Source organism: Equus caballus, chromosome 31 (genome assembly GCF_041296265.1).
Source record: "Equus caballus isolate H_3958 breed thoroughbred chromosome 31, TB-T2T, whole genome shotgun sequence".
In the NCBI taxonomy this organism is placed as follows: Eukaryota; Metazoa; Chordata; class Mammalia; order Perissodactyla; family Equidae; genus Equus; species Equus caballus.
The window spans coordinates 19,994,171-20,014,441 of record NC_091714.1 but is presented as its reverse complement, the minus strand read 5'-3'; the positions used below and the strand labels follow the sequence as shown (position 1 = coordinate 20,014,441).

Here is a 20,271-nt window from a genome sequence, read left to right as displayed (position 1 = left end):
AGTCCTCCCTCAATGGAGCACCAACACATCTCTGGGGTCTGGGTGAGAGATGTAAACTCTAGTTCTAATTTCTTGTTCAGACCATTATTCTAGAGCCACATCTCTACTATTCTGGGGTGCAGAGGAAGAAAATTAAGCCCCTGGGGAAATTTGATCATTTCAAAATTTGACTGCCACTGAGCACCAAGTATGTCCTAAAGCGAGTTCCCTTAAGCAACTGTCTTACCATGACCCTCTTATTTATTAAACTTTAATGTATGTTTTAATAAAGACAGTCCACAATGCTACACATGAATTGAGCTCTCTCTACTGCAAGGCCACGATTAGAATGGTTTCCTAGCCATAAAACACCCAAGGAAACAAGGAATCAGATAAAGCTGATGAGCCCCGAACTCGAGAGTCAGTAAACATGAAGGTCCAGATTATTTCTATTCTGGTAATTCTTCTGAGTAGTTTGTGTAATAAACATTTTCCTGTCTTCTTCCTGACTCTGTTTTGCAAGGCAGCATATGTTAAAATTTGCATGTGTCATCTCTTTCTAAGACGCATGAAAACAAATTTCATGTAACATCTACAATTTTAAAAACGGTAAGGATGCTTGGGGTTCTAAAGGTAATTCTATTATCCAAAACTTAAGCAATTTTATTCATTAGTAGCATTAATTCTACTTTTTGAAACAATCCTTTGAGTGAAGAATTTTAATAGTAATAATTAAAAATATACATTGTTTTACAACTATTCCACCCACCTGAATGAGTCAGCAGGGTAAGGGGGATGGGTGTTATCCTCCACCATTTTGTAGGTGAGGAAACTAAGCCACTGTGCATTTGTGTGACTCATAAGTGTAATTCCACTTAGCCATTCTTTGCTTAGGTCTTAACTGGTACAAAATTTCTCATCTAACATATGTCAAAAATTCTACATTCCTTAAACTTCTGGGTTTTGTATTTTTACTTGCCAAGCAGCACCCTAGGCATTTTTTTACAGAATCATATAATTGGTTTGAAGAACAGGTGAAGGAATCTATGGGAAAATATATTTTTAAAATCTGTAGAGTTATTATTTCAAATAAAGACCCCTAAATTTTTGCAGTATTAAGGATGAAGCTAATAATTTATGCCTACTTTTTAAAGCTATATCAGTTTCAAGTTCTTCATAAGATGCTGATCATAAAAGTTGCTTTGTCATCTTTTTTTCCTTGCCATGGCTTTTCATGCTAGCCAACATCCACTTAGTAGCAGCCTCCTGGCAGGGAGTTATCAGCAAGCAAAAAAGCAAAACAACAGGAGAAAAAAAACAAAACAGAGCACAGTCACAGAGTCCAGATGTAGAATGGTATCATAGCAATTTTCATTAAGAGGGAAGGAATGAGCGGAGACAAAATGAAAAGAAAGGAGAAAACACACTTCAAGCTGGAATGTTTGCAGAGGCTAAGAGATTTCCCTTATCACATCCCATATGGCTTTATGAAGGCTCCGTTCCATCATCCACCATCATCCAGCTCCACGTTTCTAACTTTTCTCCTTTTATTATGTTTCTTCAGAAAGTTTCATATGATTTTTAGTCATGGGTCAATTCTGAAAGATTTCTCCTAACCATTTAATGAAAAGAGGGGACCTATGTGATAAGTATAACTTGTGTTGGTACCTTGGAATATGCATTTTTGAAAGCTCTCTCAGGGATTCTACAGACAGACAGACATGGGCACCTGTCCAAGAGAGCAGCGACTAGTGAACAGTATACAGCGCTTGCTGCTGGAGTCAGCTGACGTCACGGTAACAGTGCTCAGCCCTTCCATAGCAGCCGGGCATTACTGTACCTTCTGATCAGCTTCTTACACCTTCCACTGCTTTCCTCGTAGGCTGAGAATGTTCCCTTCACTGTTATGAATTTAAAAATTAATTTCATTTGGGTTCCTGCTTTTAAGAGAAAAACCATCTTCTTCTAAACTGAATTTACTGTCTAGGAAGTGCTGGTTTTACCAGTAAACTGCTTATCTATTAGCTGTAATTTATCAAGCACCACCATATTTTTACAGTAATCATACACTTCTAATTAATAATTATAACATGTAGCTTTCTTAATATGATCAGTATCTTCTCCAAGTGTACCAAACAGCTGAGCTGAACTACAGAGGGCATTTGAAGCTAAACTTCTGTGGAAAACAACCATTTATTTACTCATTTTTCTCATTTATTCTGCTGCGGCTTCTCTTCTAACTCTCTACGAAACTGTAATTTTAAAATGTAACAATAATCGGAGTGCCTATGTTTTTACCTTTTTTATTGACCTTTTCTGTTTTCCTGGTTTGTCTCCAATGTTACAGAGACCACAAACAATCTAATATTTTCTATAGCAACAAAAATCTAGAAGAGTTTTGCCAAATGAAGCAAGGGCTGAGGACTCTGGAGAACACATTACCAATGAGTTTATTACCACTCTGGATTTGTGATTCCTGCATTTACGGGCACTGAGGGCACTCAGCAGCCTCATATGCAGCTATAAACACAGAGCAGATGCTGTAATGAAGAGCTTCCAACTGCTCTATCTGTTTGAGTATGATTCTGAGGAGTTGCAAGGCCAACTACCTTCTCATAACAGGCTGTTTTGGAGATACACAGGAGGGTAAAAGTTGTGTGTCTGTTTTTCCATAGTTTACTTCACTTTGTTATTTTACTTTTGCAAGCCAAATATCTGACACAACCAAAGGTTTGGGCATTTGCTTTATATTTTCTGAAATGTAATTTAGGAGGAGTTTAATCAATAAATTGGATGTTGGATTTCTTGAGTTACTTATAGTTACAAGTCCTGTTAAGCATAAGCCTACCCTGGAAGAACAATAGAATAGTATAATTGCCTTTGACATCTCTAATTTCTTTAACTGTTAATGTATTTGAATGGGAAAATATTCAGGCTTAACGTAATATAAAGATGTTGGTAAAATTCTCCTTCTTGGCAATAGAAAAAACAAGCAATCCATGGAAATTCATAATTAAATAAATTATTTAGATCCAAATTATTTATCACTTCCTTTTAAAGCAAAAGGAGTTAACATTATGCAACTGAAAAAATAAAATATTATGCAAATGACATGCTGCCGTAAAAAAAACCAGGTTATATCAATGATTAAATGTCAAACTAACATTTCTAGTTATTTTCTGGATAAATAACCCCAATGAGTGCCAAACAATTTGGTGGTACATGGAGCTGAAATGTGACAATGTGCTCCTATGACCTTTTGCATTATAACTGTATGCAAAACTAAAAACAGTTACAATCACTGAAAAAGTCATTGGCTTGATGCAAGGAAGTAGTTTTAAAACATAGGTTCCTACGTAAATAGACTATTAGGATATTCCTGTGATTGTTTCTTACGCATTCGAAAATATGTTTTTATTGAGTGCAAAAGCTAAGTGAAACATTAATTGAAAGATGTTCAATGGAAATTTTCTTCTTGGTCTACTAGACACATTTTTTGTACACCAGTCAAGCCTGCATCATTAGTGATTAGGCCCTGGGTAAGCATTTTAATTTGTCTTTCCTCCTTTGATTTTGAAAGGAAATATGATAGTGAGCCAATAGATAATCACAATCAAACAGACAGAACATATTCTCTTTCACAGAAGGAACTCATTCACTATTCTACCTTGTAAATGAGAAAATCTGTCATTTTGAAATTATTTTTCCCTTAGTCATACAATAAATGGTCTTAAAAGTTACTGTAATTCTTCCTTTGACTTTATAATAAATATCAGAAGATTTTATTGAAGTACTTGTCAGAGAATTTTACTACTTGATAGTAACATTTATGGAGGATCGAGCTTTCATTCATTCATTTATTCACTCAATCCTTGTTTCAACAATAAGCTTAAAGGCACTTAAATACTTGATATGATGCTAGATAATATTCAGGATAGAAAAGATAGAAGAGGCAGGCACTGACTGCACCAGTCTTGCAATATAGTAAGGGAGATGCTCAGGAATATAACTATCTAGTGGGTTAGATGCCATAATAGGGGACCAGGAGAACATTTTGAGCGTCCAGGAAAGAAAGACATTATGCCCAGCCAATGGAAAAGCATCTGTGGAAGAATAGGGAAAGATTTCTTAACAAAAGTGGCATTTGAACTTGACCTTAAAGAATGTTTTCAACAGGCGAAATCATGCTATGATGAGACTTTTTCACATACAGAAAATAATGTAAGTGAAGATTCAGAAATATTAATGCACTTTCATGCCATGACATGAAATCTGGTATGAATGAAGTAGGTGGAGAGGTATAGTGGTGGGTAAATTTGTAACTGCAGAAAGAGGACAGATTATAGATGAGGATCAATGTTCTAAGAAGAAATCTGGATACTTTTTATATAAACCACAAGTGCATTAAAGATTTTTCTGAAGTTTTATGATCATGTGTAAGCTTTGTGGGAAGAGATTGTCTATAGAAAGACTAGTTGATAGAGTGCTACAATAGTCCAAATAACAGGTTAAAAATAAGATCTTTAAACTAGAGCAGTGGAATGAAAGTCAAACCCATGTATGCATATGAAACAGTTTTCTGAGCTCGATTCATTAGAACTGGAAAGGTTTGGGGAAAGGTAGGAAGGAATAAAAAATAGAATACAACTCTGATGATTTTAACCTGGGTGATTGGAAAAACGCAGCTACCATAAAAACAGATAGTGACTACAGGAGTAGGACTGGGGAGATGTTGAAGGGCTGGGTTTCCACCTTCTCGAGTGAAAATGCTGCAAAGCATCCACATAGAAGCATCCACAAGGTATCTAGAAACTTGTCAGGAGCTCAAGAGAAAGGTCTGAGCCAAAGCTCTAGATTTGAAGGCTCAGTTGTCAGAACGTTTAAAGTGGCCCAAAGAGTGGTTATGACATGAGACAAGAAGAAAGCAGGAGGAAGAACATTAGAGAACACTTGTGCTTAAGAGATAAGGTAAATTAGGAAAATCTGAAGGCAATTAACAAAATATAATCAGAAGGAATGGGGAATCAGGAGGATTGAGTATCATGAAAACCAAAGCTGTGTCCTCGTCAGCTTGAGTTGCCGTAGTAAAATCCTGCAGACCAGGTGGCCTAAACGACATTTGTTTTCTCACAGTTCTGGAGGCTGGAAGTCCAAGATCAGGGCGCCAGCAGGGTTGATTTCCGGAGAGACCTCATCCTTGGGTTGCAGGCAGCACCCTTCTAGATGAGTGCTCACATATTGTCTTCTCTGTGCAAGCGTGAGGGGAGAGAGAAAGAGGGAAGACGAGGGAGAGAGCTGTCTGGTGTCCCTTCTTATGAGAATACTAATCCCATATGAGGTCCCCACTCTCATGACCTCATCTAACCCTAATTACCCCCCACAGGCTCCACCTCCTGTACCAGCACACTGGAGGTTAGGACTGCGACATCTGAATTTGAGGGGGACACAAACATTTGGTCCATAATAGACTGTTTCAAGAAGACAAAACTTGGGATCTTTGGGATCCCCAAGGCTGGAGACTCTACGGTTAACCTTGACTGTTCTCAGTGGTGTGATGTGGGTAGAATTTCTGTTGCAATAAGTTGAGCCATATGGCATTAAAGGAATAAAAAGTTTAGACAGCATTTAAGGAGGCTGGGGAAGAGGGAGGCAACGTGTAATTGGAGAAATTTAAGCTTGCTTGTAATATCTGAGAAAGGAGGCAACACAGAAAGAAAAACTGAAAATATAAAAGAGAAATCATCTAGTTCATGCTCAGTAGCCTGACCCAGAACTGTGCATTACAGTAGGGCAATCTGACACTGACAATTGTGACAGTGGAGCGCCGCCTCTAAGAACACGCTGGTTTTAGTTAATGCTTGTTCTCACTTAGCTACACGTGTGTTGTTTGACATTAAAAACAGAATGAAAACATCAGGCAGGGAACTTATAGGAATTTTAATTAAAACATGAAAATACAACTCTTACTTTTGATTTTATCAGACCTCTGGACTTACAAACATTGATTGTAAGATTTGAGAAGGGATAAATGAGGGAAAGTCTGAAAGTACTGTGTACTTTCCTGGAATTTTTGCTGGAGCTAGAGGATTTGCAGCTCAGAAGTAGAGGTTGCTTGTAGCAGAAAGAAGGGCATTGTGTATCCAGAGCCAGACGTGGTGGGGATGAAGCAGGTACCTGCTAGAATGGGCTAGAATTCCTTGGATCTTTCCCTGACAGCCAGTTGCAGTGCCTGAGCCTGACAGCATGAGGATTTTGTTTGAGGTAAAGCCTTATGTCCCTTGATAAACCAAGCCAAAATGCCTTCATTCCGTGAAAGATGTAACACTTTATCACCTAAAAGTGCATTAGCTATAACTACAATGAAAACAGATAAGTAAGTTGTACCTGAAGGAGTCGCTGATGTGAGAAGCCGCCCAGAGAGGCCACGGGACTAAGTGCAGGGAAAGGGTGAATGACATTAGGTCAAGAGAGGATGGACACCACTTGCCCCCCATCAGGTGAGGCAAATTTGCCATCACCATTCTTTCCTGGTTTCTTCCTCTTGTAAATAGTATACTCATTCTGCAAATAACACAGAAATGGCCACTTTTGTTACTTATATTTTACATTTTCAACTTCTATACTGAGACCATGGGTCACAGATTATGCTACAGCTGCAAAAAGAACGAAATTCCTTTTGAATATAGGTCATCCTTTGTATTTCTTTCAAATTCAAATAAACTTGCATGACTGATACGTATTCAAGTTCTCAAACAATATTTTATCCTCATATGTTAATAATATGTAGTTTCTAAACTGAACGCAGACATATTCTATATAAATATCCATCACGGTCCAGGGAGGTACATATTACAGCATTGTGCAAATAAAGAAACTAAGGCTTGAAAAGTTCGAGGCTGTTTTTTTTTTTTTTATTCTGCTGAGGTCATATTGGCCTATAACATTGTGTAATTTCAGGTGTAAATCACTATATTTCAGTTTCTGTATAGACTGAATCGTGTTCACTACCAATAGTCTATTTTTTATCCATCACCATACATGTGTGCACTCTTATCGCTTTCACTCTCTCTCCACCCCCTTCCCCTCTGGTAACCACTAATCTGTTCTCTTTGTCCATGTGTTTGTTTATCTTCCACAAACGAGTGAAATCGTATGGTGTTTATCTTTCTCTGTCTGACTTATTTCACTTAGCATAATACCCTCAAAGTCCATCCATGTAGTCACAAATGGCACAATTTTGTCTTTTTTTATTGTTGAGTAGCATTCCATTGCATATATACATAGACCACATCCACATCTTCTTTATCCATTTATCCATTGATGGGCATTTGGGTTGCTTCCACATCTTGGCTATTGTGAATAACGCTGCGATGAACACAGGGATGCATAAATCTCTTTGAATTGTTGATTTAATTTTCTTTGTATAAATACCTAGTAGTGAGATGGCTGCATCATATGTTACTTCTGTTTTTAATGTTTTGAAAAATCTCCTTACTGTTTTCCATAGTGCCCACATCAGTTTGCATTCCCACCAGCAGTGTATGAGGATGCCCTTTTCTCTGTATCCTCTCCAACACTTGTTATTTCTTGTCTTGTTAATTATAGCTATTCTGACAGGTGTGAGGTGATCTTTCATCATACTTTTTATTTGCATTTCCCTAGTAATTAGTGATGTTGAACATCTTTTCATGTGCCTGTTGGCCATCTGTATATCTTCTTTGGAAAAATGTCTGTTCATATCATCTGCCCATTTTTCGTTTGGATTCGCTTTTTTTGTTGTTGAGTTGTATGAATTCTTTACATATTTTGAAAATTAACTCCTTGTTGGATACATAATTTGCAAATATTTTCTCCCAATTGATGATTGTATTTTCATTTTGTTGATGGTTTCCTTTACTGTGTAGAAAATTTGGGGCTGATATAGTTCCATTTGTTTGTTTTTTCTTTTGTTTCCTTTGCCTGAGTAGGCATGGTATTTGAAAAGATACTGCTAAAGCAGATGTCAAAGAGTGTACTGTCAAGGTCATTTTTATAAAAGAAAGAAGTGGAACTAAAATCATTGTTTTCTGGATAAAGTCATTTCTTTTTATGGCTCTAATAGCTGTTTATATTTGTTTACCTCAGTAATGTATTTTTCATTCATGTGTCCAATAAAACCAAAAAGGCCTGGTGTCTGCCATCAAGAACATCATAGTTTATTGTTATAACACACCATCACAATAAAATCAGGTGAGTGAAATGATAGGAGATGGTATATAATGTGGTGATCCAGGTGGATGGGTAAATTTAGAGTCGGAACTTTGAGTGTAGGTGTGTTTTTTTTTTTTTTGCAAGGTCCCACTCTATATAATGGATGTTATTTCCTGGTCACCTGTTAAATGAGTGTAGCCCAGCGCCTAGCACATAGTAAAATCTCAATAACTGTTAGCTAGTGACATTCAAATTACAAAAATAGGGGAGGGTATATGGAAGTTCACATGCTAATATAAAGCTGTGCATTGTACCTTCATGTAAAGAGACTTCTGGAAACTGGGTATATGCATCATCATTATTATCAGCTCATAACAGCCCTGCGATGAAGGCTCGAGGAGCTGTTGAAGGTGGAAGCATGCAAGTGTTACTCTGTGTGACATGTGCGTGAGGAAGGACACCCTGTTTGACAAGGCTTGGCAACCTGTCTGTGCTTGGCCACAGCTAAAGAAAGATGAGGTCATTTGCATTCCATCTGTTAGCCTCAGTGCCCAACGTTACCTACTCAAAAGGGACGCAGGCCAGGTGAGCACTGTGTTTGTAAAGCTAGTTCAAGAGCACAAATATTAACAGCTTGCAGAAGGAAGAAAATAACAAAAAAGTACCAGTGGATTTGGAACCTTCAGATCATGAGAACAGAACCTATATGGTTATGAACTAGACCTCTCTGGCTGCAAATTACAGAAGCCAAGTTAAGCTAGCCTATGCAAAAGAAATATATAAGAATATAGAAATATATAAGGAATAATTCCAGGTATCTCGTGGTAACAAGGTTCGGAATGCTTCTAGGCTTCATGGGGTACTGGGCTCCCGAGGAGAAAGGCTCCAGGCCTCCATGCCATCTCCTGTCTCCCTGCATACCTCCTTCATGTTCTCCTGATAGATCTGCTTTCTCCATTTCTTGGGCCCTCATGGTCCGTCCAAGGACAGCCATCCCAGCGCTCCTGAGTTTACATGTTGTTACAGGTCCAGCTGCCCAGAGAGACTGCTTCAACCCCCTCCACCAACGTGGTTCTACATAACACAGAGAGAACCTGATTGGCTCAGCCTGGCTCAGGTGGCTATCCCAAGTCAAGTGGTGATGGACAAGGGTGGAGTCACAAAGTATAAAAGTGTCTTCCAGAGACCCATCACTCCTGTCGCCCGTGGGTCGGATCAGGCAGGCAGTTCACAGAGAAGTGGCTGCAACTGTGACATGAGCGGAAGCCCTGCATGTGTCCATACCCAATAATCCCAACTCCATTCCAAACCCAATCCTTTCTTCCTTGGCTTCTGAATAAGTCACTTCTAAGTACCAGCATTTTTTATTTAGAAGAGTTGACATAGAGAAATTACAAACTTACAAGTGGCTAGAATGACTATTATAAATCCCAGTAGATATGCCAGGAAGAAAACGCTTTAGCTTTGATATAGCATTTATTATGAAGGTATGAGGCATACACTTAAACAGATTTAAAAACTGGAAATTGTCTTTGCTAATTTTTTTTTCTTTTTGTGAAGAAGATTGGCCCTGAACTCTCATCTGTTTCCAATCTTCCTCTTTTTGCTTGAGGAAGATGTTTGCTGAGCTAACATCTGTGCCAATCTTCCTCTAATTTATGTGGGATCCCACCACAGCATGGCTTGACGGGAGTTCTAGGTCCACGCCCAGGATCCGAACCCGCAAACTCTGGGCTGCCAAAGTGGAGTACGCTAACTTAACCACTACCCCACCGGGTTGACTCCTTGTCTTTGCTACTGTTATAGAGATTCCTAGGTATGCAGTGCTTCTCAGTTGCCTCAAGATGAACAAACGGGGGGGGGAAGGTTTTCTTTTGCTTTTTAAAGGAAAATAGATCATTAGGACACTGTCTTCTGAATGAATTAAAATACATCATAAATTATAAGCCAGCAGAAATATATTATTTATTGTTAACATTGGCTAATAGAATAGGAAAAGAAAATCAAAAAATTTTTAATCAAATTAACCCAAAAATGTGTCTATAATTTGATTTCATTTCAAAGAGGGAAGGGAAACCTCCTATACTTGAAGGCAACCTGACGACCGCTCTGTGCAGATTACCTTCAGGATAAACGAGGAGTGTGCTGCTGACGGAATTAGGCTGAGCCCCTGGAGATGCTGCTGCACGTGTTGAAAAACAACTGCTTCAAGTAAATCAATAGCAATAAGAAATACTTTCTTTTCCCTGATTTTCCAATTAAAAAAGATACACTGTTATCTTACTCCTCGTAAACGCTCTCAAACACTGTGGGAATTAACCTCATTGTCTGCTTGATCGAACTCTGCACTGCTGATGCTATTTGGTTTAGATGCTTGTAGGATGGTGGTGGGGGGAGGAAAAGTGTTAACAACAATAACGAAAATGAAGACCCGCATCATGAAAGTAGAATAAAAGAAACACGACCGTGGGGCAGCGGTAGGGGCGAGGGAGCAGAAAGCATGGCTGTAGATCTGTCACCAGGCAGCCCTGCGACTTTAGCCATTGATTCTGACAGCGTCTTACTGCAAGCGGTAGTATTTCGAGGGATTCTAGCAAGGTTTCATAATTTAGTCCTTTGTTCACGAAAGAATACGGAGGGCTTACTATTTCACAAACTGTGGACAATTTCTGGTGAAGAAATATTGCGTGGTCTGGGACCTCACAGAACTTTGAGTGAAGTGGAGGACACCAGCAAGAAACCTGACAGTGACAATGTGACAGGTGAAGTCCTGTGACGAGGATGGAAAGCATGTTCAGGGGCATATAGCAAGGGTCTCCAGTACAGAGTCAGGGAGCTGTAAACAATGGTTCCCATCAGCTGGAAGCCAGACCAACAGTGGGGGAAGGTACAGACAGGGTATTCTAGGCAGAGGACCACTATGTGAGGAGATGGGGAGGCAAGAGAGACCACAGCATATTAGGAAAATGGAAAAGAAAAGATTCCCTTAGGGCTGACGGTAATTTCCAATAAGAAATAGTTGTTTAGCTCCGAATGTTTAAAGCTAAAAGTTATTCCAGGGCTAATCCTACTGTAAAATCACTTCTGTTCTGGTAGTTGGAACAGTTTCAAGGACTGGTGCACACCTTTTAAGATTGGGAAGAGAAGCAGGAATAAACAAATGATTTTCAGCCCCTAATGTGTGCCATGCGTTGGGACAAGTGCGGCAAACACTGCGGTGAACAAAACAGATCGGGCCTCTGTGGAAATTGAAATCTAGCCAGAAGACCAGACACTGAACAAGTAATTACAAGTGCAGTGAGTGTTTTTGAGGATAAATACAAGGTGTTACAGGAGTGTCACTAGAAGGATCTAACCAGTCCCAGTGCGTGGAGACTGGAAACGTTCCCAGGAAGAAGCATTATTTAAGCCAAGACTTCTGAAGGAGGAGAAGGCATAGCTAGGAAGGGAAAGGGGCTACTGGGGTAGAGCAGTTGAGGAATCAGCGGTAAAGGCTTTGAGCAGGAAAAACCCTGATGGCTGGGGGAAACGAAGTCGATCCAGGATGGCTGGAGGTGAGAAGGAGGGGAAGTGCGGTGAGAAGAGACTGGGAGGGTCAGCTAAGACCGGGTTACACAGGACCTAGTTAGAGGTCTTAGGAGCTTGGATCTTGTCTTCCGAATAATGGAAAGCCACTAAAGTCAGAAAGCAAGGGTGCACTGTGATCAGTGAATTGCACATTTTAGAACTAGTACCCCACCCTCAGTGTGGAGGATTCATAGGAGAGCAAGAAGGGAGGCTGAGGCTCTGGGATAAGGCTGCTGCAGGGTCCAGGTGGGAGATTCTAGTGGCCTGACCTAGGGCTTTGACAGTTGGGGGTGAAGAGAGTGAACAAAGAAAAATACTTATGAGGTAAAAATAAAAGTAACAGTAAGATTGCTCAAAAAATTCAATTTTAAGATCCACCTAGAGTCAGCAGAGATATGCAATCATCTCAAGCTTGTTTGGCTCCAAAGCCTATAATATTTGAACAGTTACCAGATTACACGTATTAACGCATCTACTACTTTGTGTGTAGTTCCAAATATTTTTAAATTTCAGGAAAATTTACTTAAACTAAAGTCTTCAGTATTTGTTTCCCAGCTTTAGCTTTTTGTCCATTTCAAGGATTCCTAATATCTATATATTGAATTTTCTCTTGCTAACTTCAATATTTAGACTAATCCTTTCTCTCTAATCCTTTTTATTCTTTCATTTTGTACCCTTTTTATTGAAGCCTAATTACATAATTATAGCAATATCCATAGATATTAATGGCAGTTTGATACAATTTATATAGTTATGTAATATACCCATGTAACCAACATACAATCAAGATATAGAGCATTGCCATTTCCCTAAAAAGTTTGCCCATGTCCCTTTCTGATCTGTTCCATTCTCCATCTAGAAGCAACCACTCTTCTGATTTTTATATCCCCATAGATTAATTTTACCTTTTCCTGAGCTTAATAAAAATGAAATTGTACGTTAGATATTATTTTATGTCCCCGATCTTTCACACAGATTGAGATTTATCCATGTTCTTGTATTGATCAGTGTTTATTCTCTTAATTGCTGAGTAGTGTTACATTGTATGAATATACTAAATTTTATTTAATCTATTCTGTTGCATTTAGGTTGTTGGGCATTTGGGTTGTTTCCAACTCTCACTATTAAAAATAAAGCTCAATCAACACACAGAAACTAATTTTTGTGGACATATATTTTCATTTTTTATAGATACATGCCTAGCAGTGGAACTTCTGGATAAGGCAGGTGTATGCTTAACTTAAAAGAAACTGCCAAACAGATTGCCACAGTGATTTTTCCATTTTATGCTCCTACCAAAAATATATGAGACCCATTTTGTCTTTATACCATTTTATATTTCAGCCATTCTAATGAGTGTGTAGTAGTATTTAATTACAATTATAATTTGCATTTTTATGATGACTAATGATCTTGAGAGTCTTTTTATGTACTTATTGCCCATTTATATACCTTTTTTTTAGAAAAGTCCATCTAAATTCTTGCCTATTTTTGATGGGTCATTTGTAATTTATTATTGGTTTGTAGGGCTTTTTGTAATCCTGATATGAGTTCTTCGTCACATGTCTGCATTACAAATATTTTTTCTCAGTCTGTGACTTGACTTTTCGTTTTCTTGGTGGTGTCTTTTGATGAGCGGAAGATGGTAATTTTGATAAGGTCCAATTTGCTATTTTTTCTTTCATGGTTAGTGCTTCTTGTGTTCTGGTCCAGGAAATCTTTGCCTACGCCTAAGTCTCAAAAAATATTCTCGTATGTTTTCTCCTAGGAGCTTTATAGTTTTGACTTTTACATTTAGTACTGTGGTATATCTTGAGCTAATTTTTATGTACGTTGTAAGGAAGGGATGAGGGTTCATATTTTTTTTAAATGGAAATCCAGATTTCCCAGCTCGAAATTTTGAAAAGACTTTCTTCCCTCATTGCATGACGCTGCTGCTCATATAAAAATTAAACTGACCACACATGCATAACCCCAAGTATGGACCCTCTATTCTGTTCCATTGATATCTTTATCTATCTTTATGCAAATACCATACCGTCTTGATTACTGAATCTTTATATAAAGTCTTAAAATCAGGTAGGTTAAGCCTTCTGACTTCATTCTTTTTCTCATTATTGTTTTGGCCAATCTAGGTCATTGCCATTATTCAAACTTTCATCATTATGCATGATATTATCTCCAGGTTTTTCACAGACGCCCTTTATCAGGTTGAGGATATACCTTTACACTCCCAGGTTGCTGAGAAACTTGTTATGAGTAGGCACTGGATTTTGTCAAATTCTTTTTCTGGATCAATTGAAGTATCGTGGTTTTTCTCTTACTCTGTGAACATGGGGAAATATGGTGAATTATTATCAAATACTAATCCAATCTTGAATTTCTGATATAGATTCTCCTTTGTCCTCCTCTAATAGTCCACAGGAAATAGAATCTACTTTGTCTGATATTGATGTAGCTAACAGCTTGATTTTGAGTTAGCGCTTGCATGTTATATCTTTTCCCATCCTTTGATTTTCACTTGTGTCCTTACGTTTAGGGAATGTCTCTCATAAACTGCACATAGATTTAGATTTTGTTTTTTAGTAAGTCTGATTTTGTTGACTTTTAATTAAAATATTTAGTTCATTCACATTTGACATAATTGCTGACATAATCATGTTTATATCTATTATTTAACTATTTTCTACTTGTGTCACTGGAATGACTACTTCCACTTGTGTCCTATTTTCTCTCCTTTCTTACTTTCTTTGGATTCATCTATTATTTTAATATCTAATTTTCCCATCCATCAAGTTGTGACATTTATATTTTTTATTATTCTTTTTATAGTTGCCCTAGAGATTACAATAAGTAGTCCCTAAACTTTTGCAATCTCAGATAAATTAGTATAGTAGTTTTATCACTTTTGAAATAAGGCAAGGATCTTAAAACACCTTAATTGCATTTACTTGGTCTCAACTTTTGTGCTGTTTTTGTCATGCACTTTAATTCCAAACATATTTTGCATACTGTTTTACATTACCATTATTGTTTTGCACAATCAGTACTGATATATTCCCATATGTTTTTCCTTTATGTTGTATTCCAATTATGAACTGAGCCGATTTGAGTGTGTATTTTAGTTTCGTAAAGCTTGTTCTGCTTCACCTGGTGCATCCTGCTCCGATGGTACAGCTATCCAGGGGTCCTGACTAAGAACTGGGTTCCAACTGTTTACGGGGTCCTTCATTCTTTAAATGTCTAACTCCTTTTTGATTCTTAGTGCTATGAGACTTCCAAAAACTTTGCTGACTTTCAGCAGCATTCTGCTTAGCTTTGTATCCTTTGCTTTGTGCAGCCTAAAATTTGCAAAATTCTCTAGAGGAAACCCACCAAGTGTTGGTCTCACTTTTCATTACCTCCCTCTTTCCAGGCTCTTGACTCCTCAAGTCCTGGCTGCCTTGGAAGACTTGGACTCAAATCTTTGTGTCTATAGTCCTGTGAATTTATCAAGTTTTTCTCGCTTGTTTACCTCTTAGTTAAGACCTTCTGCTTGGATTCTCAGTCTGTTCCCCTGTTGAGACCGAGAATCATCAAATGTCCCAAGGGAAAAAGTAGCCTGAAGATTATCTGCTTACCTCTCTAAAGTTCTCTTCATGCTGACATTGGTCTCTTGGATTCTGCTTGCAATGACAGCTTCCCAATATCTTTAAATGATTTTTAAAGATATTTTATCTCTTTTTTCTAGAGATATTTGGTTTACCCAAAGGTGTTACATCTTAGCTGGAAGCAGAAGTCCTCTTACACCAATTTTATTATCTCTCCTTCCCCTTTCTCGATAGGCTGTGATATGACCAAGATTTCTTTCATGGCTACGGTGACCATACTTCTAATACTGTGGAAGACAGTGTATGGTAACCGCCTGTTCATTTCTTCTTCACGTTTGATGGGTGGTGACATGAGGATATTAGTGCCTGTGTTTAAAGAGAAATGATAGTATAAAGTAAACTTCAGTAGAAACATATATCTAACATTGGTATTAGAGCTAGAGCCAGGAATATCAGAAGCCTCACAAAATTCTAGATTTAAGTGATCTGAGTCCTTTCTGTTTCCATTACACATTTAATTCTAAGCTTTTACCAAAGTAATAATTTAGTTTTTCAAAACATCCTGAGGTGAATGTTTTAGCTGTTGGCAAGTTGTTTTGATCATCTTTTTCTCTCCACCTTTGTGATAATTCAGAGTAAAAGAATAAAAAGATTCATTTTAGTAGTTGGTACCTAAAGTCTATCTGGAAACACAGCAGGATATTTTTCTCTTTTATGTAACTTGTGATTTTTTCTAAGGTTGACCTTTTACTTTCTCATTAGTAAAGATGCCTATGTGTTAGAAGAAATATTTAAAATATACGTACAATAAAGCAATCTAGTTACAGCCTAGAGGCTAAATGTACTCAGTTATAGAATTCGGAAATAAGAAAGACTTCAGTACTAGTTTGCATACAAAATATTAGTACGAATTTCCCAATTCTATAATTTCTATTTGATGTATCTCCTTAGTAGCTCCTCATCTATTTTAATATATATTTTTAGAATTTTTACTTTAAATCTTTTTTTCAGCAAAATAAAATATATTCACAGTTCCCATGTAATACTTTAGTTTTCTGGGGTAAAGCTAAGAGGAGAGAGAATTTTACTCCTGAATTACACATTGCGCTAAATTTCTTTTTGTAATAGCAGTTGCTCCTTATTTTTAATATTGAAAAAGTGATAAATATTCATTGTGGGCAATTTGGAAAATATAGGAAAGCACAAAACAGCTAATAAAAATTACGTACAATTCTACAAATATACAGAGAAAAACATCATTAACATTTTTACATGTATGTTAGTTTTTGCACACACAAATACATACATACATAATTTTTACCAATTTTTTACAATTGAAATTTCGCTGGAGATTTTATGACATGCAATTAGAATTAATTTAGGAATTAGTATTAAAAATAATAAGTGCTTTGGGGGCTGGCCCCGTGGCCGAGTGGTTAAGTTCGCGCGCTCCGCTGCAGGCGGCCCAGTGTTTCGTTGGTTCGAATCCTGGGCGCGGACATGGCACTGCTCATCAAACCACGCTGAGGCAGCGTGCCACATGCCACAACTAGAAGGACTCACAATGAAGAATATACAACTATGTACCGGAGGGCTTTGGGGAGAAAAAGGAAAAAAAAAATCTTTAAAAAAAAAAAATAATAACCGCTTTGATATCCCTGCAATTACCAAAGTGATGAAGCAGCTGAGGAATATTTCTGGCTTATTTTCATATTAGGAATATTTCTCCATTGTGTTTTGTTTATCTGATCATTCATTCAACTTTTACTATAAATAGGTGACCATGAGTCTTTGTGTACCCAGGAAAGTCTCAGTTTATTCTTTTTGTCATGGCATAATTTTTAAGAGCACTTCCTTTATTCTTAAAAATAATTGGTTTATATGAGAAATTATATGGTTTACTTTTATTTCCAAAAATTGGGAGAGGTAAAAGGGGGATAAGGTGACACATAAGGGCAAGTCACAGGGATCTCACCCTCTGATCCGTGGCCTACTTACTGTAGGAGATGACAATTAATGTCACTAACATATAAGAAGAAATGAAAAGTATCTCAGGAGAGATGCAAAGACATGATATACACTGCAACGGGGTCAAGAGCTTGATAAACATCTTAGAATTCTGAAGGAAATATGTGCCAAATTTTGTGAACTTTAGATTCAGGGAAAAAGATACTATTTTACAACCACTAGTTTGGTAAAAATTAAGAAATCTGGGAAGAAGACTTTTGCTTCTTGGTAGAATGGCATAGACGGTAGCAGAAGAGCTCCCACAAGAATAATTGGAAAAGCAGTATGAAAGATAAAAACTATTTCTTACAGTATCAGGGAGCTGCTGAAGTGATGAGGATTAGTGAGACTAAGATATTAGAGAGAGGAGAGCTGAGAAGCGAGCAGATGATTTTCCCTGGGGGCTTCTGCCAATTCTGGGCACTGGCCAGAGGCTGACAATCCAGGCGTGGCAGCCAGAGTCGATGGAGGGAGGCAAGCAGAAGAGATCTTGTGGCCACATGAGGCTGAAGAGATAAAGCTAAAGCCATGAGAGGTTTCAATGCATGTCCAGCTTCTCACTTAAAATATTTGCTGAGGTCTGCAGTTGGTGGGTCAGAAAGGTTAAAAGATAAGCCAGACAGCTCTGACATATCGAATCTATTTTCATGGAGTTTTTCAATGCTGAGGAGGCAGACCTGCCTGTGGAGAGAACTAGAAAACACTTTTAGCAATTACATAAGACTGGACTGACAAAATTGAAGACTCAAAGTTGTTCAAACACATGGTCAAAGTTCCCATTAAGACATTTGCCTAATTCTGAAGTTGTGTGTGGTAGGAGGCCAAACTCTAAACTGAAAATCCCTGAAAAGCTGGCCAGAATCTCAGGGTCTCTTAGTGCTGAGAAGACAGAGGGCCATCAGATGAGACGGACTAGTGTGCAGCCAGATGATCTGATGGAAGTCCTGAAAGGACATGGCCTACAGTAGATGGCCTCCCATACAAAGTGCAAACTAACTTCAACTCAGCTCCATTCCTGACAGGATTCAGTGGATCTGTCCCCTCTACTCAGCAGAGAAAGTGATGAAGCAACTCTAGCAGAGATAACACCATCTAAAGCCTCTGCAGAATCTTATTCCATATTCATACGATGTCCTATCTGATATAAAATACGTTTAGGCATGGAAGAATCAAGACCACGTAACCAAAGAACCAAGGGGAACAATTAGATTAGACAATAGAAACAGACCTACAGATGATACACTGATCAGTGTTGGAGGATGTTAGAAAACCAAATCGTTATTCTGAACATCGATAAAGAAAAGAGAAGAATCATCCATTTGAACTTTACCTCAGTGGAACCAAGTAGCTGATGAGGGGAAGTTCTTCTTTAGTAAAGAATCTAGTTGACAAATGCAGAAGGAATGATAGAATTATATCACTGTTTTGTAATTTTGTAATGAAATAATTGAACTACATAAGGATCATCAATGACTGCTAAAACCGTTAGCTAAAGGACTAATGGGAGTTTTAAAAAGTGTGCATCAGGCTGTAACACCTGAACCCACTGATCAGCCTTAATGTGATCAATACCCAACCCAGTTTATGTGCTTCCTGGTCTGTGATAAAAGGAAGTAAACACCACTCCTGAAAACTATTCTCCCGATACGATCCGTTATGAATCTGACCAAGCTTTCAGATCTAACGGTCAACTCAGAGGAAATATAGGTTCCAGAGAAATATGTTAAATGACACTACAGGGACTCAATCAGTAAAAATCCATAATCTGGGAAATATAATCAATATTTCTTCAACAAATAGCAAGCAAAAAGGAGAAGGCTACAATATAGATTTCAAAGACTTAAGAGACTTGTCAACAAAATGCAATGTGCAGATCTTGTTTGCATGCTGATTTGAAAATCACAAGTAAAATAAAAATGTGTGAGACAGTCAGGAAAACTCACATAGTGACTAATATCAAAAAATTTAATATCAAATATTAAGGAATTACTATTAATGTATTTTAGGTGTGATATTATTTTTTCCTTTTACTATAAAAATGTGTACTGATATTGTAGGCATATATACTGAATTATTCATGGATTGAAAGCCATAATGTTTTAGATTTAGTTTAAAATAAATAAATGGCAAGTATAATTAAAACAAGATTCACATATGTATATTATTACTAAAGCTGGGTAATAGGGATTTGGGAATTCATTTTAGCATTTACTTTATGTTTATATATTTTTGACAATTTTCATAATATAAAGTCAATTTCAAAGATGTCCGAAAAACAGACAGAATTGGAAAGAATAATATGAATTCTCACATACTAGTGTAAATTGTGCAAAGCACTTTGCAGAGCAATTTGACAATACATAAGAAAGACGAATGCGTATTCACACAATCCACCAATTGTACTTCTAGGTCCATACCGGAGAAAAACTCTCCCATATGTATGCAAGGAGACACAATCAAGAATGTTTATTGCAGTACTGCTTAAAATAGCAAAATGTAGGAAACAATCTAAATGGCCATCAGTAGAAGAATTGATTATATTTTTGTAGTTTGGTATTTATTCAACTTAGTTTAAGTAAACTAGAGTTATATCTGTTAACATAGTACTTTGAAAAAGGCCAAATTCCTGAATTGAAATACAGTACGATGCTATGTACATAAAATCTAATAACATGCTAAACTCTACCATATATTATTTATTAACACATATGAATATGCATGTTGTAAAAGTATTAAAATATGCCAAGTGATCCTACACATCAAATTTTCTCTTGAAAAGAAGAGGATTAGTATTAAGAATATTATGCAGGGGGCTTCAAATTTAAACATAATGTTTTCAAAAGAAAGAGTACTTTAATAAGGCAAAATGTTAGTATTTGACAAAGCTATGATGCCAATTAAACTGAATTTTATGAAATCATTCTCTATAGTCTCTTAT

At 37.3% G+C, this 20,271-nt stretch overlaps 1 protein-coding gene across 14 annotated transcripts in view; it reads left to right on the top strand.

Annotated features, from left to right (window-relative positions):
• Positions 1-20,271, top strand: part of GRM1 (glutamate metabotropic receptor 1) — a 374,689-nt gene that overhangs the window by 338,993 nt on the left and 15,425 nt on the right. The window lies entirely within an intron of this gene.